The sequence below is a fragment of the Takifugu rubripes genome, chromosome 5 (assembly GCF_901000725.2).
Source record: "Takifugu rubripes chromosome 5, fTakRub1.2, whole genome shotgun sequence".
Classification (NCBI taxonomy): domain Eukaryota; kingdom Metazoa; phylum Chordata; class Actinopteri; order Tetraodontiformes; family Tetraodontidae; genus Takifugu; species Takifugu rubripes.
The window spans coordinates 1,092,822-1,117,833 of record NC_042289.1 but is presented as its reverse complement, the minus strand read 5'-3'; the positions used below and the strand labels follow the sequence as shown (position 1 = coordinate 1,117,833).

At 44.3% G+C, this 25,012-nt stretch overlaps 1 protein-coding gene across 3 annotated transcripts in view; it reads left to right on the top strand.

Moving 5' to 3' along the window:
• The first annotated feature begins 5,739 nt into the window (after window positions 1-5,739).
• The window catches only part of rbfox1 (RNA binding fox-1 homolog 1), a 203,428-nt gene continuing 184,155 nt past the window's right edge, over window positions 5,740-25,012 (top strand). For 2 of the 3 annotated variants that reach the window (XM_029836328.1, XM_029836329.1), the window contains exon 1: window positions 5,740-5,893. The gene's annotated coding sequence lies outside the window, so the exon portion shown is untranslated. The remainder of the gene's footprint in view (window positions 5,894-25,012) is intronic. The other variant, XM_029836330.1, reaches the window with a different exon arrangement.

Here is a 25,012-nt window from a genome sequence, read left to right as displayed (position 1 = left end):
GGAGGAGTGTGACTGATTTTATGGGCCTGTGTGCATGTATGTGCTCCTGGTATGTGCACTGTCCTGGAACTAACAGGCAAAGGGTGAAGAGGGGTTTGGGCATCAAGAGAAAAAGAAGATGTGCCAGTTTGTGAGTTGGAGAGCACGTGTTTGGATGCCTGACTAAAGGACAGTGGCAAAGTCACGACATCATCGTAGTAAAGGAGTGAAATATGGCACGGTTCCTTTTTGTCACATTCTGCGCAAAGACCCTCAGGCTCTTTCTGCTGACTCGGCAGCCAGCACAACATGTTCAAACACCAAAAACACACCCATCATCCACCTCGTTTGCTTTGGAAAAATAAAAAGAAAGACGAGAAAACAGTGACCAAACTAGTTTCTGTGAGCATGTGGTCGCAACAGCTCAGCTGGACATTCACAAGTCCGTGGAACGCCGCTGAATTCTTCAAAGTTACTATTTAGATTGAAAATCTGGTTCATCCAGCTTTTGAAAAATAATGGCTAAATCAGAATGGACAAAGTAAGATCGATTGCTTTATAATTAAGGTCATTCTCAGTTGCCGTCCAAGGAATATTTTCTACATTCATACACACAATTCATCGACTACCTTCGAGGCTATATGGTGATGTTTGTGTATTTTATTTGTAATATTTATAAAGTTCAGTGTAACTTCGGTCTGTTGGGATTGAGTGGAAGTGTGCTCTGCGCTCTGACAGAGAAATGACCTTTGACATACATAAACCTAAGAAAGAACACCAGGAGCAATTTTGAGACGAGAAATCTGACTCTTAACACTGACCTACAGCCGCCCCAGCGCCCTGGCAGACAAGGAAAATAAAATATTGAAGTGAATATTCATCATCGTTCTACAACTTAAGAACATATTAATATTCTAAAACTAAAAAAAGCCAAAATTTATGTCACATTGTAAATATGCACATTGGATTTTTTTTCAACTGGAAGTTGGAGAGAGTTAAGTTTTTGGAACATTTATTATATACCGGTAGTTTTGTTTTTTTTTACATTTCATGCCACATAAATTTGTTGTATATTTAATATTTTTGTAAATGTTAAACACACCCTTTCAAGAAGATAAATGTAAACTGAAGAGAACTCGAAAGGAAAATCAAATATTTCACAAGAGTTGGATCAACAGGCAATTTAAATAAGCCAAAAACTCTTCTGACACACGTTTACCTGTGATGCTACAGTATAGCCGCTTGGCGGCGCTGCTGGCGTGATTGAAACGAACTGGTCAAGAATCGTGCATTCAGGTCACGTGTATGAAATAACGAGGAGACACAACACTAGAAAATGAAACAACAAAAGGTCACGGTTTCACAACTTAAAACTGCTGTCACACGCTTTCCTGGAGTTTCAGCAGGACTGTGAGCAATTACAACAGCAATTATTACTCACCGAATACAAATGTGATTTGTGATAGTAGCTACGTTTCTCACAGATATGTTGGGATGTGGTGATTGATCTGCTATCTAACTCCACATTAGGGTTTGTGAGTCTTCTCGAGAGGGGTTGGGCTGTCTACCACTCTGGAGTTGCCGATGGTGGGAGGCGACGGGCAGGGGTGGCAATTCTTGTTGCTCCCCAGCTCAGTGCCTGTATATTGGAGTTTACCCCGGTGGATGAGAGGGTAGCCTGCTTTTGCCTTCGGGTGGGGGGACGGATCCTGACTGTTGTTTGTGCCTATGGTCCAAACAGCAGTTCAGTTATCCACCCTTTTTGGAGTCCTTAGAGGGAGTGCTGGAGAGTGCCCCTTCTGGGGGTTCCCTCATCCTCCTGGGTGACTTCAATGCTCACGTTGGCAACGACAGTGTGACCTGGAGAGGTGTGATTGGGAAGAACGGCCCCCCTGATCTGAACCCGAGTGGTGTTTTGTTATTGGACTTCTGTGCTCGTCTCAGATTGTCCATAACGAACACCTTGTTCAGACATAAAGGCGTCCACATGTGCACTTTTCACCAGGACGCCTTAGGCCCCAGATCGATGATCGACTTAGTGGTTGTGTCATCGGATTTGCGGCCGCATGTTCTGGACACTCGGGTGAAGAGAGGGGCGGAGCTGTCAACTGATCACCACCTGGTGGTGAGTTGGCTCCGATGGTGGGGAAGGATGCCGGACAGACCCGGCCGACCCAAACGTATTGTGAGGGTCTGCTGGGAACACCTGGCAGAGTTTCCTGTCCGAAGGAGCTTCAGCTCGCACCTCTGGGAGAGCTTTGACCATGTCCCGGGGGAGGCGGGGGACATTGAGTGGACCATGTTCCGTGCCTCCATTGTTGAGGCAGCTGACTGGTGCTGTGGCCGCAAGGTGGTTGGTGCCTGTCGTGGCGGCAATGCCTGAACCCACTGGTGGTCACCAGCGGTGAGGGATGCCGTCAGGCTGAAGAAGAAGTCCTATCGGGCCTTACTGGCCTGTGGGACTCCTGAGGCAGCAGATAGGTATCGGCAGGCCAAGTGTAGCTAAGGAGTGCAGCTACGGCTGTTGCCAAGGCAAAGACCCGAGCATGGGAAGAGTTGGGGAGGCCATGGAGAACGACTTTCGGACGGCCTCGAAAAGGTTCTGGACCACCATCAGGCGTCTGTGTATAGTGGTGATGGTGTGCTGCTGACCTCAACACGGGATGTTGTGGATCGGTGGAATGAATACTTCGAGGACCTCCTCAATCCCACCAACACGCCTTCCAATGAGGAAGCACGACCTGGGGACCTGGGGATAGGCTCTCATGTCTCCGGGGCTGAATTTGCCGAGGTAGTCAAAAAACTCCTCGGTGGCAAGGCCCCGGGGGTGGATGAGATCCGCCCAAAGTTCCTTAAGGCTCTGGATGTTGTAGGGCTGTTGTGGTTGACTCGACTCTGCAACATCGCGTGGACATCGGGGGCAGTGCCGCTGGATTGGCAGACCGGGGTGGTAGTCCCTCTTTTTAAGAAGGGGGACCGGAGGGTGTGTTCCAACTATAGGGGGATCACACTCTTTAGCCTCCCTGGTAAGGTCTATTCAGGGGTACTGGAGAGGAGGGTCGGCCGGATAGTCGAACCTCGGATTCAGGAGGAGTAATGTGGTTTTCGTCATGGGCGTGGAACAGTGGACCAGCTCTACACCCTCAGCAGGGTCTTCGAGGGTGCATGGGAGTTTGCCCAACCAGTCTACATGTGTTTTGTGGACTTGGAGAAGGCATTCGACCATGTCCCTTGGGGGTTCTGTGGGGGGTTCTCCGAGAGTATGGGGTGTCGGGCCCACTGATACGGGCCGTCCGCTCCCGGTCACCGATTCTGTTCATAATTTTTATGGACAGAATTTCTAGGTGCAGTCATGGTGTTGAGGGGGTCCAGTTTGGTGACCTCAGGATTGGTTCTCTGCTTTTTGCGGATGATGTGGTCCTATTGGCGTCATCGGCCCGTGACCTCCAACTATCACTGGATCAGTTCGCCGCCGCATGTAAAGCGGCGGGGATGAAAATCAGCACCTCCAAATCCGAGGCCATGGGTCTAAACCGGAAAAAGGTGGAGTGCCTTCTCCGGGTCAAGGAGGAGATCCTGCCCCAAGTGGAGGAGTTCAAGTACCGTGGGGTCTTGTTCACTAGTGAGGGAAGAATGGAGCAGGAGATCGACAGGCGGATCGGTGCGGCGTCCGCTGTAATGTGGACTCGTCCGTAGTGGTGAAGAGAGAGCTGAGCCGAAAGGCGAAGCTATCGATTTACCAGTCGATCTTCGTTCCTACCCTCACCTATGGTCATGAGCTTTGGGTAATGACCAAAAGAACAAGATCACGGGTACAAGCGGCCGAAATGAGCTTTCTCCGTAGGGTGGCTGGGCTCTCCCTTAGAGATAGGGTGAGAAGCTCTGCCATCCGGGAGGAGCTCGGAGTAGAGCCACTGCTCCTCCGCATTGAGAGGAGCCAGATGAGGTGGCTTGGGCATCTAGTTAGGATGCCCCCTGGACGCCACCCTGGTGAGGTGTTCAGGGCATGTCCCTCCGGTAGGAGACCCCCGGGAAGACCCAGGACACGTTGGAGAGACTATGTCTCTCGACTGGTCTGGGAACGCCTGGGGATCCCCCTGGATGAGCTGGAAGAAGTAGCTGGGGAGAGGGAAGTCTGGGCTTCTCTTCTTAGGCTGCTGCCCCCGCGACCCGACCCCGGATAAGCAGCAGAGGATGGATGGATGGATGGATGGATGGATGGATGATGGATGGATGGATGGAGAACAGGGAATAGGGAATTAAATTCAACGGAGGAGGACACAACAAAATACGCAATGTAAATCCAGAAATCAAAATAAATGTAATGTGTAATTTCCAGTTCCAAAGACATCCATCTTTGGACTGTGTGAGACAGGCATCAGAGAGCCCATGTGGGTAAAGGGAGAACTCGCAAATTGTGCAGAATTCCCTGGTCAACAGGGGAATAGAATCCAGTGCCTCACTGCTGTGAAGCAACATTGCTGACCACTGTACAACTGTAGATTGATTACTTTAACATGTTGTAAGTACAGATAGAAAAATTTCAATGATGTCTTGCAAAGCTGGTTGATGAGTCTCCGACCAACATGTGACCTAAAGCGGCCAGGTTTACAAATGCTCAAATAAACTTCACATGTATTGACCCAGGACAAAATTTACACCCCTGAAATGTTGTCTACTGATGCCAATATTGCATTTAATCCATGTTTAAGGACAAAAACCCCCATTATCAGTGTGCACCAGTACAATAATGTACAATAATGCACCAGTTTTACTCTTGACCATCGCTTATTCCTGATCAGGCATTAATGGAAAAGTCTTGATTTGCTGCCATGTGACTGGCAGCGAGTTAACGTTGGCATCGGCGAGACTGTTGAAATTCAAACTTTTCCTCAGAAAGGGTAAGTGACTTCATTTAAACGAATTTGCATGTGGCTTGGCCGTTGGTGCCGCTCTGAACATTGTAAAAAATGTTGCTCTGAAGGGATTTTCACACACAACCCTCTCTTCATGTTCATGAAAAAAGCAAAACACTTCCTCTTCTGAAGATGCATTTGGTGCTAAAAGTCAGAGGCTGCCAGAAGAGTGACCATAACTCAAATCATCGCTCAAATCATGAAACCTGGTTGCAGAAGGTGCTGCGCCTTTCAAGAAAAAAAATCAAACATTAAGTCTAGTTTGATCAAAATAGTCTGATCAAAATTACAAGACAAGAAATTAGGATTGTTGCGAGGTTTGGGTCGCTGACATCTCAGTTTCTGCTGTGATTTCAAACACTGAATGAGGGGGGAAGCAGGGAAGATTAGAAATTATAGCCTCATGTGAGGGGAAAGATTTAGCAGCCTCTAGCGGCAAGAATAAATATTGCAACACCTGTCTTCAACCATTGGCGGTGGGTGCCAGGAGAAGTAGATTTGCCTCGACTGTATTTACGCATTTTTAAAAGAAACAGTGTTTTATTTAATGATTGTATTCAGTTTTTTTCTCATAATTGACCATAGATCCGGACCTTTACAACGCCTATATTTGTAGATGTGACAAGATAAGAATCGTTTTATTTCCTAGAAGGGAAAGGTCCTCTGATACTTTTTCATATTGTTATTATTTTGAAAACGGCATCAGTTTCCTGTCACTGGAGCACAGTGGAACTGTACTCTGTGTGTATGGGTGTGTGTGTGTGCGTGAGAGAGAGAGAAAGCGAGGGAGAGAGAGGGAGAGAGAGAGTCAGTCCTCATGACAGTGGGTGTCTCTTCACCGCGGAGGCTCCAGCAGCAGCAGCAGTAGCAGCAGCGGCCAGGTGAGTATCTGTGACCGTGTCTCCCAGTCGCGTCCGCGGAGCATCTTCGCAGGTCCTCCGCTTCTGCAGCTGATCTCGGATCCGTCCGCTGAGCCGTCCCTGAGATGAAGTAAGGAGGTGAGGTGGTGCTCGTCGCCAGCTTTCTCTCCTCTTGTGTCTTGTTGTGAGTGAGATATTGCTCGGAGTGACCGATTTCAGCGCGACCAAGTGTCCGAAGTTGATGAGGAGGTGGCGCTGTGCTGCAGGACTGGTGTGAATTCGGGTTTTTTTGGTGAAGTTGCATCATGTTAATGTGCAGCCAGATATTATTTGGCTATTCTAGTTGGAGAATTTTCTAATGGTAACTTCTTGTGCAAGTGAAGATGAAGGCTCTAGTCTCTAGCTGCCAGCAATCCAACCCCATTAACATCTGTTATCTTGTTCTTTGTAGAATTCATAGGAATGTAAATTATTTGGATTTGGTTTCAAAACCTGTAGATTGACAAAAATCATTCAGGAGAGGCACCAAAAACGACCTTCCTGCACACATGTGGGCCATTTTTGCAGGAGTAAAAATTCCCACTTAGGTTTTCTTTTAGTTTCCACACTTCAGTTTTGTTCCCTTCTCATTAGTCATTTTGAGATCCGTTTTTGTGTGTTTGTTTTGTCGATTTTAACATATCTATTGGAACATTTTCTACTTCCGGTTTTTACTTCATCAGATGATGAACTGAGCATGGTCGGGCTGTGGACTCGACATTTGGCGATGTCATCCCGGTCTTCAGCAAAAACGCATCACCATTTTGTGACATTTTCAATGATTCGATTTCAGTAATGTCAACAATCATTACGCCGTTTTAAAAAGCGGAGGCCATTCATATGAGGTTGTGGCTACGATGTCAAAAACATTTCAAATATTAGAAAGATGAGTTTCCCCCCAATGCTGAGCCCTCAGATGGATTGCTATTATGTCAGGAGACCACAGACCAGATGCTCAGGAGGAAGCAGAGCATAAAACCTCAACGTGAGAACACATAAAACATCAACAGCAACATTCTTAGACACCTCCCACCCCCCCAAAAATCCATCCTTCAAGCTTCCCCACAGTGTTAAATGGCCTCACACTAACTATCCACAATGTTACACAGCTGCGATGGAAGAACCACAGTATTTAATGATCCGACTGACACCAACACCGATGCACCTGAGGCTGTTTATTAGTCTGAAATGAGCCACAGGAAGGGATGCTCCTTTTTTCCCTGCTTTCCACTTTACGTATTGCCACCGGAGACTCCCCGTGACCTTGTCGGCTCCTCTGGTGCTCCCATTTCAGCTGCGGTGCGTTTGAGGTGCGAGGGATTTTTGCTGGTCGTAGGTCATATTTGTTAGCCTTAGTAGGTATGAAACACAGCGGTTGTAGTGGATTTAAGCGGCAGTTTGTGTGGGAAGGTCCTGTCTGTTGGGATCGCCTCATGCAGCTGGATAAAACTTTCGTGGTTGAATTCAGTCCCAGAGGCAGCTCATCCCAGACCCACACCAACACAAACATTGTTTAGAATGAGAAAATTAATAGAAGAGATTGTGTAGGTGCAGCCATAATGCAGCACCAGCGTGCCCTGTGGAAATATGGAAATAGGAGCAGGAGAAATGAAGAATTGCTCTTGGTGAGGTGAAGGCTCTTGGAAGGATCTGTTGCCATGTAAGACCCTGGGCAGAGGCTCCATCATGTCTGTTTGTTCACTGGCAGGCTGATGATCGGCGACTTGGGGACTTTGTTCTGCTTGGAAATGCTCTCAGACTAGGAGCTATGCAAGCGAGATCAGTTGCAATTAAATCTGGAAAAAAAACCCAAAAAAACTACTGCAGTGGCTTTGTGATCCTCGGGTCTAAAATCCAAACGATATCCCGAAATAGAAATAAACATTTCTACTCAAACCAGCAGCCCCGTCACGCCAGCTGAACCACTTCCCCGGGGCCTCTGCCTCACCTTGTTCAGGTGATGGATAGCAACCTTTCAGACAGATCAATCCCGGATTAATGATTACGTACGCTTTGCAGTCAAATGTCTCACACTCCTGACTGTGGCTGTTTAAGATAGGTGGCAGGTTTGGCTCCTGCTATCTTGCCATTTTCTATTTGCGCCGTGCCGCCGTTAGAAGTGAGGTTGGCTATCATACTGAGCTGCATTGTGTGCAAAGTCGGTCTTCTGAAAATAGAACTTCTTTGAGCGCGCCTGTGTTTGTGTGTTTGTCACTCAGACGCGGGCCACTGTTTCCACTCAATTATGTTAAGTCACCTAGCCCACATGTCAATATCTCCTCCTCCCTTACTGCCCAAGCTGTCACATTTTCAAACTCCTGTGCTATTAAAAGCAACACGAAGAGCGTAGCGGCTGCAGTGTTTTGATAAAGTTAAAAGGCTTGATGAAGTATGGCTATGGTACGTGGATGCCACAGACGTCAGATCGAAATCACATTCAAATCCCGTTAGGTCCATAAACCAGGAGTGATCAGTATGATCATTAATTGAGCTTGTTTTCCTCCCTCGTCCCCCGTTTGAGAAAATAGAATGTTCCTCTCCATTAACCTGCAGGGTAAACACGAAGGAATCGGTGAGGTATTTTCTCCTAATTTGCAAAAATTGCGCTTTGATTTGGTTGTCTATTCTGGATTACTAAAATAATCATAAATATCATCTTTGGGGACCATTAACGCGACACGTTTTTTAACAAGAAATTGGATGAGCTCTACTCGTGAGAACTGTCATCGAGATGTTTGTGTTTATCTCTTGGCTTTAATTAGTTAGCATTTTAATTGAAATATCAGTTCATATAATTGGAGATTCTTCCTTTTTTACCTCCCTCCCTGATTAACTCCAACCTGTTTGAACCTCGGTGAAGGAAAGCTTTCATGCTCCTCAGCGATCTTTCATGTGGCGAATATGCAAACGAGGGAGAAAAGCATCTGCTGTTTTGGCTTACAACAAGCTGGCTGTCATGTATGCAGCAACCGTGTATTGATTGCCTCATGAAACTCTACTGCCGCCTAAAGAACTATCAAACGCTGACAGACGGTGCGAGCTATAATTGAGCAGCACATGCTGCGTCATGGGGAGAAGGAGTTTTAAGCTTCCCAAACTGTTAACGAGGGAGCGGAGTTAGCGGTGGAGGAGCCGAAGCACAACGAGGCCGCCCGCCGCTGCTGACACACTCAATCCATTTCTGCTAATCAATGTGGTGATCAATTGTGCTGGGGTCACCATCAAAAGTCTTATCACATTGAACAGAGCGTTTAAGATTTACAATTTGTCTTGACAGTTAAGCGAGTATCAGGACGCTGTTCTTCCTTTTCATTCAAATAACCCTGTTATTAAGAGGAACGCTCCCGGGGGTGGGGGCAGGGGCATGTCTGTGTGGAGATTGCATGTTCACTCCACGTCTGCGTGGGTTCTCTCTGGTTACTCCGGCTTCCTCCCACAGTCCAAATGCATGCATTGTGGGACTAGGTGATTTAACTGATGACTCCAAAGTGGTGGGAGGTGTGAATGTGAGTGTCACTGGCCAAATGGCCTTCCCCTCATGGGTTCAGCAGTTTCAACAACCAGTAAGATCTGTGAATGTTGACTGCATCGATATGGAGTTATATGTGATGCTAACTAGTAAAAAGAGCAGCAGGTGACAATGTGGTCAATGCTGGTACTGCAGTTATAATCGAAATACTGCTAAACGTGGTATCGCTCCACCTCCCCATAAAGAAGAGTTTGCCAGTTAGGTTGTCAGATCCAGCAGTTACGTGAACATTTGACCAATGTCCTGTCGCATTTCTCTTTTATATTGCCATAATGGCCGTGCTAATGTTGGAACTTTTTTGCAGCATCACACCAGAGAATCAAGCTCCGATGCTGCGTTGCTAATGTTAGCAAGGAGGAGTTGCTGTATTTTTTCTCGAACAATTTTTTACCCAGCTAATTTGGTGACCCACCAGCAAATGTGCTCGTGGACTAGGAACGAACGTGCATACTGCTATTTGTGTAGAGAATATTTAAAAATTCTGTGCTTACATTTATTAAATTTAGCTAGCTGTCCATAGGAAAATTAGTCATTTCGGCATCAGTCTTCAAATTCTTATCTGCTTTCAGCTGTCTCCATCTTTCAAAGGCATCTCCTACACAGATCTTTGTTTTGTTTCTGACTTGGTCATGATGTTTTTGGGAATTTTAACGAGGCCTTTTAGGGTTTGTAACATTCGTAGAAGCTCAGTGGTAACCGGCAACCTGGATGCCGAAATGCTACCGACTTTTTGATTGGGCGAGAGGTGGAGGATGGAGCAACAGACCAAAACAGAAGATGTAAACATCAACATGACTTACAGTCTGACACTTAGCTTTTTAAATGGGGATATTCTGGCTGGACTACTGTTGGCATTGCTATAATGACTGCTTCGTGTATCTGGACATACCAGAGCCATTCTGATTACTTTAAATACAATTCTCCTTCTCCTTTAATTATACTTGCAGGGTCCGTGCACTGCAGCTGACTGTGCCCAGAAACCTCAGAAGAAGGGCCCAATGTGCTGGACCTTCTCCTTGTTCCTCAGATTGCTCCTCAGAAAGTTTGCTTTGTTCATTTCTCCCCATTTCCACATTTTTGAATTGTAGGAAACTGTAAACTTTTGTGACATGCATTTAGATATACAAGGTACACTTGGAATGGTAATTATTGGTGGGGAAAGGCCACTGATGAAGGTTAATCGGGGCAAAGAAATCACTGCTATGCATTTTAGCTAGGTGTAACTTTGCAATCTAATAAATATCAGCTTTAAGACAGAACACTTTGAACAATAATGGAGGCAAATTTGCTTTGACTCAAAACATAAAACACAAATCTAATGACCAATGATGTAAATTTAAAGTTCCTAAATAAGTAGTGCATGAATGCGACAGTGGCAAGAATCCCCCCCCACAAAAAAACCCCAAACCAGCCAAATTATGACTCACAACAAAAACAGCTTGTGGAGGTACTAAATAATCCTGTTAGAAGGTAGAAGTGTTGGTATATTTCCATTTATAATTTAACAATCAAAATATATAGGGAAAAGTGGCATGGCGCGATACACGAATCCTTTAATGAATTCATTTTGAGTTGGTAGTGTATAGTGCTAATAGTGGCTAATGCAACAGTTGGTTGGCTCCACAAAAGCCATTAATTTAATTGTATTGGGCATTCATTTATTATTATTAGCTTTGCATCGACCAAAAAAATGCTCAAGATATTAGTAATATATAACAACAATGCAAGTAGCCCAGTTATGGGGATTTATGGAGCAGCGTAAGTTCAGTTGTAGAAGTCATTAAAGAAATGAAGCTAGTTACACAATAGCTGTCCACACAGAACCAGTTTTGATAATAATCTATATAATTACGCTGAGTGACTGGTCATATCCTGCCCTGATTGACAGTGTGATTGAAGGGTGTGTCTGACGTCAAACCCTCGTTCCTACTCACTACTTAAGGAGTTAGCTTGAGTGAACGTCTTGGTTCTCACTAACGAGTTTTGGGTGGACTTATAAATATAAAATGCTCAACACTGCATTATTATATCCTTAATATTTAAGTTTATTATTAATTAACCATCGGTGTAGCATCTCACTCAAACTATGAGGGGGATATATTGCTTGGTTAGACAGCATCGGGTGCACATTAGTTTTCACAGTGCATTATAGGATATATGAGGTGCACAACTTAGGGTATGGTGATTAGCACTAAACATTCAGACATCCCTACAATATGGCGTTCATCCTGTTGAATGTGGGATATGGTAAAGATACATATGGTACAATAAAAACATCGGAGAAGCATGAGCTTTATTAATCCTTGTCTGATTTGGGACATGGGTGAATCATCTTATTGTGCTTTAGCTACACAGGTAGGGCACCTTTGAGAGAAACTTGTTGTAATTTGTCTGGTGGAAATGCGCCTGTGAGGGCGCTTCATGCCATGTTTTGCACTGGAAGGGTACCTTGGAGGGCACTTTATGGCATTTTTCCACATGAGCGGCATACTAAGAGGCATTTTATTTGGGGGAAGGGCTCCTGAGAGAGCACTTTATCACATCATTGCGAACATTGATCTTATCTTGATTAACCAGGCCTAACTACCTTTATCAGCTTACTCTAATTGGAGATGGTAACGAGGTTCCAAACGTTGAAGTGAGCAGAATTTCATAATTTTTCAAAAAAAACCCCAAACCAACGAGTGTGTTGAACATGGCCTGAACCACTTGGCTGCATGTTTGCCATTGTGTGCCGGGTGACCTCCACAACATGGAGTCAAAGGTGCTGCCTCTCCAGAAAGACATGCCGTTATGTTTGGCAGAGGCAATAAATGTCTTGGTACCACCTCTCCAAGGTGAATGATATCTCTCATCTCTCATTAGGAATATTTGTTGTGCACACGCTCGCTCCCTCTCTCTCCCTCCACTCAGCCCAAAGGGGATTCTTCCTCATCCTCCATCTCTCAGGAAGCAGCGGATATTTCTCATCGTTTATCCCCCCCCCCCCCTCAGCCTGCCTTTTTGTCTGCCAGCAAGTGATTAAAATTTGCCTGCTGCTGCCGCGGAGGAGCACGCCGGTAGAAACGGCAGCAGCTGAGCCCAGAAGTTGAAGCCCTTTGTTACATGCTGATGATCTGAATGTGGAAAAAATGAAAAACAAACCTCCCCCCCCCCCCAACAACCACAGGGAACCATTCCGTGCTGAACGCCACATCTGGACTCACCTTTTTTCTTAGTGAGCCCCCACTTTTGTGGAGACCAAACAGCCAGATGAAGGTTTCTATCCGGTTTTGTCCAGTTTCCCCCCAATTCTGATTCACATTGTAATGAGTTTTCACTCCTGTGGGGGCACTGCAGGTGCAGTGGCACTTGCTTCACATGATGCTGTTGGGACAGGTCCAAATGACACACACCATTTATTCAAGTGTGGACTGCAGTGGCGTCAGGTTATTAGTTGTGCGCATCTCTCGCAAGATGTGCATGATCTGGCTGAAAACATGACCCGTGGATCTGAGCTGAGGGAGGGTGGTGGATGGCGGATGAATAGCTGGTTCAAACAATGACAGATGAGTGACTCTGGGTGTTTATAGTGAAAAAATGTGCCCCTAAACACCTTAGATACTCATTTTCTATGGCAATATTCTATAAATTCACTTAAAACACAAAAGTTCTGGTAAACCAGCATTGTCTTTGAAAAGAGAACAGAAAAAAAAGAGAACAAAGACAACAGAGAGGGTCCAAGGAAAGCTCCCCACCATGGCCTTCTCCATTACTTACGTGTATACACACCGCAGGGGGCTGTGAACTGAATTTAGGTTGGAAAAAACAGGTCACGCTCAGAATCGACAATGCGAAAACGTTTTTATTAAAAGTTCCACACCTTGAAAATGGCGCTCTTCAGCCTGATGAGCCTTTCATGCTCTCCTGCAGGAGACAGATAGAAATCACTTTGGGACAGGAGAAATCATGTATTGTGGCTGCTGGTCCCCCACTGTAATCAATAACAGTGTCAGCAGGTGGGATACAGAAGAGAATGCTAACAAGAAGGTGTGTTTGTGTGAAAGAGACAACGACTTCTGCCGATATGGGTATCTCCAGCAGCGGCGAGGGTGCCTTTGATGGATGACGGATTCATTCTCAGATCTGGGCTTTTGAATTCAGCGCTGATAAACAGGCATTAGGCTAATCTTCATGCTGGAAAAGCAACATCTATCACCGCCGTCACCTCGTGATGAATGTAGCGCGCGGCAATCATTGTAGTCTATCTCCACGGCTGACAATGATTTTTGTCACTTTGGGGTCATTTTCGAGGTGCGCGTAAATATTCATGAGACATATTTTATTCCGCTTTTCTTCCAGTCGGAGCAGGTACGTGGAGAAATGGCTGAGAGGTTTTAAACGCCGGGACGCGCTGCTGCAGTCGTGGGGTAGGATGGGGCGCGGCGTGCAGACACTGTCAGTGTCCAAGAACTCGTCAAGCGCCATGACTTCAGGGCTCGCATGGCGTGAGGGAATGAATGCAACATCCAGTGACAGCCCTGCAGCCGCTCAGAGCACCCAGAAAGAACCCTCAGATAACGGGACTCGGGTGTTTGAGGTGGGTTTGGGTGTCAAGAGAGGAGCGCCGCTGGTGTCATTCGCAGTTGTCGTTGTGATGGCGGAACCATCGGGCCCTTAAGGGCAATAGTTGGAGTCACGCTCTGTGAAGAATAAGAGGTGACTAAACCCGTCAGGCAATTCCTCAAGAAAGAGTTTTTAGACACATTTTCTGGTGACGTTTTGTAATAAATTACTTCTTGCTAGCTGTGGATTGTAAAAACCATAAAAGTGGTAAAAAAAATAAATAAAATGAATGCAGAAAGCCACCTAATCATGCTGTATTTACTACGCAAATATTTTCTATGCACATCTATGAAATGGACTGGACAGATTTGTATGAAATTACCCAAATACTAGCATGATAATAGCAGAGTTGAGCTGGATCAGCGTCTGGGATGCAGTGTCTGCTGCTTCTTAAATAGGTGCAGGCTACAGTGATGACCTGACTAAAATACCAAAGGTTTTGCTGTGTGCCACACGCACAAAGACCAGAAGTAAAACCACTGCTGACACTTGCCTTTCACGCATTTCTACATAATTCGTGCGCAGCCACCGAGCCTGAGGGCTTGAATGCCACCTCCAATAAAGTCCCTCCACCAGCAAGTGACTGAATGGCTTTAAAAAAATATAAATAAAAAATACACGCCTCTTGTTATCCTACTCTTTCACCCACGGTGTCGACCAGAGTCGCGCTGTTTCTATTCATGCTCTTCTTCCTTCCTGAATCAGCAAACCTTATCCACCTTAAAGCTCTTGTCCTCCATTGCTTCCTTCTGTTTTCAAAATGTGGGCTTTTCCCAATTACACCTCACCTTATCGCTCAGGCAGGCGAGGGAGGCTCGGCTCCTGCTGCTCTTATCAAAATGCTAATGCATTTGAAAGGAAACATTAGTCTTGCTGAGCAAAAGGGGGGTGGGGGTGGGGAAAAAAAGTGCGTTATTAAACATCTGCCTTTCTCCTTTTGTAAATGCGGCTCTGTGAAAATGCAGGACTTTCAGATGTTTCAGGGGCGGCTTTTAGCCTGTTTGTCATTCCAGTGCAGCTGCAGTCGTTGGGGGTTGGAGGGTAGATGGGGCCAAATGAGCAGAGCCTGCCGCTCAAAGATTCTTAAAAGAGAACTTTAAAGACAAGAAAATGGGAACTACGCGCAGAACACAGAATGGACGACGCCAGGAATAATGGATGCGGCTGCTCGGAGCTGATTGCGGCCATTCTGGTAAATGATTGCAATTCCTCAAGGAGTGCAATTGCCACGGGTGAGGATAGTTCATTTTCATTGATATTGTCGCTGTTATTAACGCTGCTTAATGATCACTCATTATTTTCCGGAGAGATGAGGTGCATTTGTGCAGGACTGAGGTTGTTCAAGTGACACACAGGTAATACGCATAAAGAATGTTGCCGTATGAACATTCTGGCCACAACTTCACTTTCATTTCTAGAACACATTTTTTAAAAAAAAAAATCATTGCTGTCATTGCTTTTCCTAATCATGAAATTACAGACTTACCTTTCTGGCAACGGTACATCAGCTGTTCCATCCCTCCTTTTTATGCCAGACAAGTCTTGCTGCATTTGCTCAGACACTCAATTGTCATAATTCTGGGCAATTTTGAATGTCCAATCAGCCATATGTGCGTGTGCTTAAACAATGAGGAAACTGGGATACTGGGAGAAATGCACACGGAAATAAAACCTACAACCTTTTAATCTGTAATCGCAAACCACCACGGCACTGTGCCACACCGATTTGTCGACATCTTTCTCAACTTCAGTAAAGGTCTGGCAGTTCAGCTAAAGTTGCTATAATGTGCTTTGATAGATATTTAAGTATTCTGAACCAAGTATGGCTTTTAAATCCTTGCATGCATGTACACTCTCTCTCGCCCTCTCTCTCACTGACACACACACACACACACACAGCCTCGCATTTCTGTCTGCGAGGACATTGCGTAGATATAAAACATTACCCAGCACCTTACCCATGCCATCCCAACTAACCCCCTAATCCTAACTCTTGCCCTTACCTTAACCCAATTCTCTCCTCAACCTTAAAACCGCGTCTTAACCTCAAACAGTCCTTTGAAGTCATGAGGCCCAGCAAACTGGTCCCGCTTTGCAAACATGGCCCCACTTTGCAGATTTTGGTGCTCCATATGTAAGAAATGTGAGGACACATACACACACTCTTTAGGCTGGTCATCCAGGAACTGGGTTTGATGACGCATCCTAGTTGGTCCTCGGGTAGGAAGCAGCTCCGTCCAGATGGAGTCTGGCAGCACAACATGCACTGAACACATTAGATAAGTTGGACATCTCCCGACACTGGCTCCGTGTCTGTGTTTTGGCGCGAGGGGAGAAAGCGGAAAGGAACAGCAGCATGGAAAATGCTACTGAACATCAAAGGGCTCTGCTGTGATACAAACACAAGCTCAATGTCTGTGCCAACAGAGAGCACTACGTATACCAGTGTGTGTGTGTGTGCACGCGTACGTGTGTGTGTGTGTGTGTGTGTGTGTGTGTGTGTGTGTGTGTGTGTGCGTGTGTTTGAATGCCTGATTCATAAGACTCTTACTCAGCTAGTCTGAAGGCTGACACCTTGAAATCCCCCTGGTAAAATTACTGAACTGATTTACTGAATCTTAAAGCAAAGTTCATGTAGTTGAATTCAATTGAAAGTATGAAATATATACAATCAGTCTGTGCTCATTTTCTTATTTTTTCTTATTATTTTGGTTTAAAAAAGGAAAAGCTGTATCATGCTAAACTCAGAAATAGCTACTAAAACTTAAATAGTCTCTGCCCAGAAATGATTATTACTGAGTAACGAATGCTCTGGACGTGCTGTACGATACTCATGAATAAATGATTTAGGTTTCTTGATTATAGGCTGAATTATTAAACCAAATCTGCAACATAACATGTCACTAAAGATCAGTCATGAAAACAATGCATGAAGTCAAATATTTGCTCTGAACAGCAGAGGAGCAGGAGCTGAGGCTGTTACTGTACCTTAATATCCACGCTACTTTCTGAAGGCAACAGATTGAATTAAGTGAAGAGTTAAAACATTTGGACTTCCATATGTTCTTTTCCACGATCTGCGGTCGAGGCGGACGTCTGCATGCATCGTATGGTGGATGCGCATTACTGTGACATACACATGAACACAAGGTTGACTGCAAGCAGTCACTTCGTCATCGCGTTCCCCTTGAGACCAATTACCCATCAACTCAATAAGTGGAACTGCCACAGCTGTCCTCAGCAGCCACGCTGCCACGCAAGGATGGGCACTACGCTCCACTCGCACGTTAATGGTCTTCACTCCTTGTCACATTTCTCTATTTATCTGTTTAGGAATGGATGTTGGAGAAAATATATGGAGTGGCATATGTGAGAATTTATATTGAAGTACATATAAAGAAAATAATAGGGACGCATGAGACTTTAGTTTATGGTTAGGCAGAAGCAGCAGTGCTATTGTGCTGTAAGTAAAAGTAAAGAATGAAAAAGTAACCCGTCAATATATTTCATGTAGTGTGTATTTGAAATAATTTCTGTATTTGCTGAAGTATTATTTGCAACCATCCCAACGCTGGCAGTTAAAAAAATATTCCAGGTGAATTTCAATAACATGAACCTAAACGACTGGATAACAGCACTCTATAAAATATACTGCATAAACACAAGATTAGAACCAAATTGCAAACAAATATGTAATTAATTTCCCTCGTTTTTACACGCAAGGTCCGAGCAGTGCCCCCTCGTGGCAATAGTGTCCTACTACAGATGACGTCACAAATAAACAGCGCGTAAATAATACTGCACCAGAGAGATGTGCCGATCCGGCATCAACAACAACACACTCGGCTTGGTGCGATCATCAGCTTTGCTCTTCAGTCTTCAGATTCAAAGATGCCGACTGGATAAATTCTTGTTGCTATGTGCAAATCTCTTAGCTGGCCACTGCACTGACTGGGCAATTTTTTCTTCTGTCATCCCAGCCCCTCCCCAGAGTTATTTCCTTTTAGATTTATTTCTTTTAGATTATGTTTCTTGATACCTGCTCTTTTAGATACATCGTTCACTTAAAAAAAAGAAATTATTGGGTTTTTTAGTCACTTTGGAGAGCCGCCGTCTCGCTGCCTTTCAACCAGATGCCACGATGCGACTGGCATTGTAAACAATCATTTCTCCCAACTCAAATCAGCCTAACAACATTAACCAAAAGGCATATATTTGCTTGGGTGCATTAAAAATTCACTCTATAATAGAGTGGACGATAAAATTGCTTTGATTCTATTTGTTTGTGCTGGGGCAGCGACGCTACACAAACAGCTCGGGTTAATTGCAGGGAAGAAGTGTTGCTTGACTTTTAGATCTGTGCAGCTTCTTGTGCACCAACAGTAAAAGTTAAGCTTTTATTTCGCTCCTTTGCCAGCGTTTGAGGGACAGCGTGATTTGACTTCATGCCACACGCAAGTTTTTCTTATTATGCTGGATCCACTCTGGACAGTTACCAATGACAACGAATAATTTATCAGACCTGAGAACAAGATGTGAAACAGGCATGGATACGCACGCACGCATGCACACACACACACACACACTCACACACTTGTCAGCTAAACAAATTGCAAATGACCCATGTCAACTAATGAAAATAGTATGGGACCTGCCAAAATGGACCCGAACAATGCCAAATTTTCCATCTTCCTGTTTTATTTCTAGGTTTACTGGTCATCTCTAACCAGCCTGTCAATCACAAGTCTGCAATCGCCTTTTTAGACTCGCTTTGACACACTGATACCTTCATACTAAACAGCTTTCGGAGCTATTAGATTGATCTAACTCAAAGGTACTTTGACGCTTAATATGCAGGGGTGTGGGAGTGAACCAATAACCTTTGTATCACTACTCTCCCAGCTGGGCTTCAGCTGCCCAGCCTCTACAACAGGCTTTGGGTGTTGGGTTGACTGAGACTGTTGTGCATGCACTCAGTTTATCTTTATTTAGCGTGTAACTTGTGTATATTAGTGACAATTATTTCAAGCTTCATTGCACGGTGCAGACTAAAACCAGGTTATTTGCATGCTCGCTGTTTAAATATCCTGGCTGTTGTATTTTTAAGGCCAAGCAACCTCGTGGCAGCCAATTAGCCATTGGTGTTAAACTGGATGACAACACCTTAAGTCATTTTGGCAGAGTGTGTGTGTATGTGTGCACATGTGTGCATGTTCTCAGTGATTACCATGACTGCTTAGTGCCCTTGACTGCTTCTGTTTATCTTCACCACATATGAGCCAGAAGCTTATTACTTCACAGAGCCCTAACTTCACTGTGGACACATTGGTAAGGAAAAGTAGCTTTCACATCTGTCAGCTTGAGCTTAAAGTTCTATCTTCCCCCACCCTCGACCCCCTTTCCCCCCAGTCCAACGTCTCCTCACTCATATCCTTCTAGTTGTTCCTTTCCCAATGATACATTCCCTGATGACCAATGGCTTGCAGGAATAAAACTTCCATTTCTGTCTATCTTACCTCTGTCCCACCTGCTAAATGATTTACTCAAAAGTGCTCAAATGAATAAAACAATGACATTTCATCCTCTTTAAACACCAGGAACTAGGATGAGATCTTTGCCACACATCCATCATGGAGCTTTATTAACAATGAAATTTTCTATGGTTTTGAAGTTTTACAGGATGGCAAATGCTGACTTATATGTGGATTTGAACTGTGTTCTGGAGATTGATTACACTAAGAACTCAGGGTTAGCGCGAGTTGCGGCTGTGTGGCCCGTTGACATGTGTTTTCATTTATCCCAAAGCCTCCAGTGGCCCAAAGCCTCCAATGAGCTGTCTCCTGCTGTCCTGCATCAGGGCTTTTCAAGGATACAACCTGGTGGTTACATGTCAGCTGAGTCGCCTCCTTTTAAGGTCATAAAACCAACACGTTCTGTCACAGTTAAGTGAAATTTAGGAAGCATCCTTGGTCAGTTTTGTCTTGAGTATATATAGGTTTTACCTTACTGCATTTAGCCCTGTTGGCCACGCATTTTTGATCCTTTGAAAACAACACAACTCTTGAGAAACAGTGCAAAACCTGATTTAATATGACAAGCGATGTGATTTGGACAAGCACAACGGTGGCTACTGCTATAAAATTCCGAGCCGGCACATTTCAGGATCCATCAGTTTTATGTTTTTGTCGGTTAGTTTATCTTTTTAATTTAGCTTGGTGTTTGTCTTGTGTTCCTGGTCTGTGCCCATGTCTTCTGTTTTCCTCTGTGGACTCATTCTTCCCTTCTGACTGAAATGTTCCCCTCTCTGTTATGGTGTCCTTTTGTATATAAGCTGTGTTCTTCTTCAGTGCTCTCCAGCAATGTCTCTTTCAAGTGTTGTTCGACTGCATTTACAGATGGTTTGACCTTGTACGTTAGCCTAGCCACTTGCTTTTTTTGCCCTGTGTGGATTGGTACCTCAGTGCTAACCAACTCCATCTGTGCCTTTTCCCCCCGACTGTCTGTTAATGTTGACTCTGCAGTCAGATCCTTACAGTTCATATCGTTCTGTGATTGGTCAAGATGCTATCCTGTGGCCACCTCCATATGAGAACAGATCAGTTGTGCCGGCAACATGGGGAAGTGCTAGCACCTGTGACTGTGCCGCTAATGTTACTGCTGCCCCCATGCACAGGAGACAAACTATTCTTAGATCAAATGTCCTTTGTCCCAGTGCTGTTATCGGTCCTTGCTGGTTTTGATTAGACGCAGATACAAGCATCCTAAGACTGTGTGGAAGATCTCGTCTAAAATTGTGTTATTAGGAAAGATTCTCTTTCACAAACAAAATGTGGACTCATCCTGCAGCCATAGTCTTTTCCCTTTCACCCCAGATCCTCGCACATGTTTTCTTTTCAAGGGATGTCCATGAGTAAAAGATGGCAGGATAACTGTTGGGCTGGTTATGAAGCCTTTCATTGTATGGTGACAGTTCAACTATTTGACAGGATCGGTTATTTTGACCAGATGAAGTTTCCATTACATTTTGGTGCTGAATGCAACTCCAGGCTGGATCCCAGGGATACTGACTTTCTCAGTATTGTTGCAGACAGCTAGTTTGGGCTCTATATAGAGAGATTATAGCATCGCTGTACCTGACCTGAGTTCAGCTCCTGCACCGGACATCTGCTGTTTTTTTCTTCCTACTGCTCCCCTGCTTCTTCTCTGTCTTTACTGCCTCTTTCCCATAAAGAATAATGGGAAACTATCTAATTATCCTGCCAAATGCTGCCAAATCCAAACACTGTGGTCAGGTTACCCTATTGTCTTTATACTGTTTTATACAGATACGTGGAGGAAATTTCAATCTTCTACCTCCAAGTGCTTTCTAGTTTGTGAAAGCATGGAGCCAGAATGAGGAATCAAGTGACTGAGATAAATAGTATTGCAAATGTTAGAACTCATCATGCTGGTGTGAGGCTGGCCTGCTCTGTTTGCCCTCATTAGGAAGCGTTGTCATTTATCGACACGGATTGCTAATGGCCACGTGCACATTTCTGACTGAAGCAATGGTCAACAAACAGGAACACAGCCCCCTTTAACGTCCATTTGGTGCAACCTCATACTCCGGGAAGAGACGAAAATAACAGGAGAAAAGCAAATAAATAATGAAACGTTTAATCTTCCGTACATTTACATCTGAAGAGCAGGGTTTGTGCACGCGCGTGCGTGTGTTTTCAGCCTCCATGACAGATGCTCAGCGTCTTGCGTGGGCTTCCTAATTAATGTGAATGTGCGAGTCTGTTTCTTTGTGTGTCAAGGACCCCTGGAGAATGCTGTTTTCCTCATTTGTGGTGACAAATAGGGAGCCTGTGGAGAAAGGGCGACGCTCCGCGCTGTATCGCAGTTGACCCTTGACATCTCATTTGAGCCTGATAGATGGGTGTAGTGGCAGGATGCTGTTTCCCATCTGAAGAAATGACCAGGTGCCTGCTCTCTCTCTCTCTCTCTCTCTCTCTCTCTCTCTCTCTCTCTCTCTCTCTCTCTCTCTCCAAAAAACCTCCCCCAGCACTGAGCCACCCCCCTGCACGGGAAGCCATTACAGAATAGGTACCAGGTGGAGGCAAGACTTAATGTTTTTGGCCTGGTTCATTTTCATGCTCATGGCGAATTCAACACAGCCTTGGTGGCAACCCTCCTGATTAGTGTCACTTTATGTAAAGGCATCTAAACACATGAGATTATATATATACACACACACACACACACACACACACACACACACACATAATTCTTTATGTATATATATACAGTATAAATAAAAAACAAAGCATTATGTTAAAGCAAAAATTATTCAAATCAGTCACATAATCTTGTGCACCTATTATGTACATTCATTGTTGAGAATAAGACAGACACACTTTCAGTGATGTAACTGGATACAGGGAAATGTAAACGTATAGGACATATACGAGTTTTCCTTTGTTTGACCTGGAACATAGCTGCTGTCCACTGCAACTATTGGATGAAGGCTTGTCTGTGGTCATCAGCAACCCATCAACCCTGTCCTTGGATGGGTCTTGAGCTTTAATTAACTCTGGAATACATCAGAAAATAATCATTGTTTCACCACAGAGGTGGGGGCAAGTCATAAAATGTGCATGTGTCTGTTTTTGTGTGTGTGTGTGTGTGTGTGTGTGAGAGAGAGAGAGAGAATTTACTGCAGTCACCTCTCATTCTCTGTTAGAGCACACTGGCCGACTGAAACATTTATTAAGATGGACAAAACTAATAAGAATGTGTTTAACATATACAGAATTCATATTTTACACATATAAAATGATGCAGACTATGTTGAAATGGTAACAATGATCACAGTGGATGAAAAACAAACCTGATAATGCAGGTTAGCGCCTGTATCTACATTGTCTTCAATAACACAGTTAACATAAGATTTATTCTCGCTTATCCATTAAATATCTTCATGTAAACAAATAATGCAGCAGCAGCTATTGTCTCTGCCATAGCTATTTCTGCTCAAAACAATCCTCTACAAGAAAGATCATGGAACCACTTTTACACAGAAAAAAGATGCCGTTTTGGGTCGATTTTTACAAATCCGCCTACGTCAGTCTCCTTATATCCACACCTCTGTGCAAAACACTCCAGTGCATAGTGGAATAAATGTTCATTGTTTGGTTATTTTTTTCCCCCAATATGAAACAAATGCAGAGCGCCCAGACGCTGGCAGCATGACAGCAGAATTACCAGGAGGAAGATAGCAGTGCTATCTTCATTAACTCTGCCCAGAAAGTCCCTCCATCATTTTGCAGGAAGTATCCAACAGTTAGAGTAAAACCAGCTGTGACACAGTAGAAAAGCCTGTTTCTTGATGGGATTTTGGGCATAACAGACTGAGTGTTGGTATATTTTGTATGTTTCCTCCAGATGTCAGAAGGTGATTTATGATGACGTGACAACAGTATTATTTTGGTCACTGAACCTCATTCTCTGTGTGTTCCTGTCCAGTTATTTGCTCCCTGATAGAACAACAATGATGGGCGTGGCCAGGTGTTACTAAACTGTTAATATTCGGAAACGTATATGCTAAATGCTACAATTGACCCAAACCTACCATAACCCAAACAAGGGAAACAAACACCCTCGTCACAACTCACTGTCACAGCTCACGCTGGATTCGAAAGCATTAGGACAAATGTGTCCTCCTGCAAGAAAATTTGATACTGTTAATTTAATTAAGATAAATCATTTTTACTAGGAGTGGATGTCATTTTTAAATAAACAGCGCTCTACCGCATTGATAACTAATGTTTTGCTTCTAACTTGTCATCCTCCACATTTTTCATCATCACCGTCCAGTGTTATATCCTAACTGTCTTCCCGTCCCCAGAGACAATAATTACAGGCAGCTCCGCCGGAGAATTGTTCTGATGCCACAATGGGTATTTATACTCCAAAGCGCTGAACTTGTTTGTTGGCGACATCAGTCACTTGCAGTCTTCCTGAGACAATAATAGAGTGGAGAGATAAGACAAAGCATTTGATATTCAAATTGAATTGGAACACAAGTAAGAGGTAGTGCCAAACCCGCACCGCGCGAGGCGTCGGCGGGGAGATCGAGGTAAGTGGATCCAAGGCCATCAAAGAGTGCCACTGTAAATATAGAAAAGTAGAAAATAATCTGTCAGAGGGAATAGTTTGAATGGACAGAATGTGTCTTTTAAGGGCTTGACTTCACAACATTGTAGCCCTGTGGTGTAATGATCATTAGGCTGTATGTACACAGCAGTTGCGTTTAAGGAACTAAATCTGGTGAGACTGAAAAGAAGAGGGTGCACAATCTCTCAATGATAGCTACTAATTACCTACCGCTCATGGTTAATGGTGATAAGATTCTCTCTAATGTTATGAGCACACTGTTGGGTGGAAAAATCAAAAAGGCAAAATCACAATGTATGATCATGTGACCTCAGATAGGCAGCGTATGAGGAATCGTGTTATTTAACAGATCTAATTGAAGTATATTTTATCAATGTGTATAATGTTTGCTCAAAAAACTTACATCATCATTAATGCCAGCTCACATCATCAACTGGGCCACCTGCAACACTGGAATATGTAGGCTTGTTAAGTTATTATATAAAGGGCTCAGTGGGTGTTCTCTGCCCCCCCACAGACCCTCTGGATGTTCTTCAGAAATCATTTTCAATGATTTTTCATCCCGAAATGTAATATGAGGTAAATACAACGCTTAAATTGCAATTATAATCCACAGAAAGCTAATTCAAAGGGCTTTTATTTCAGTACCCTAGTTAGCAGTACAAAGCCACAGTATTCGCCGCCTCCATCAATTACCAGCAGCAGCTGAAGACAAGGAATTAATCCACGGAGAGTAACTCTGCACACCTCAAAGCTCTTGATGGGATGTTTTATCGGCGCCACAACATTAGAGATGGTGCGCTTGTATGGTGTTGTGCATAAAATGCGTCAGATTTTACTGTTCCCAACGCAATAAAGTTTTCTTCTCCGCTATCTATGTCTATCTGTTTATTTGGGTTTGAATCAGGAAGATCAGACGTGACAGA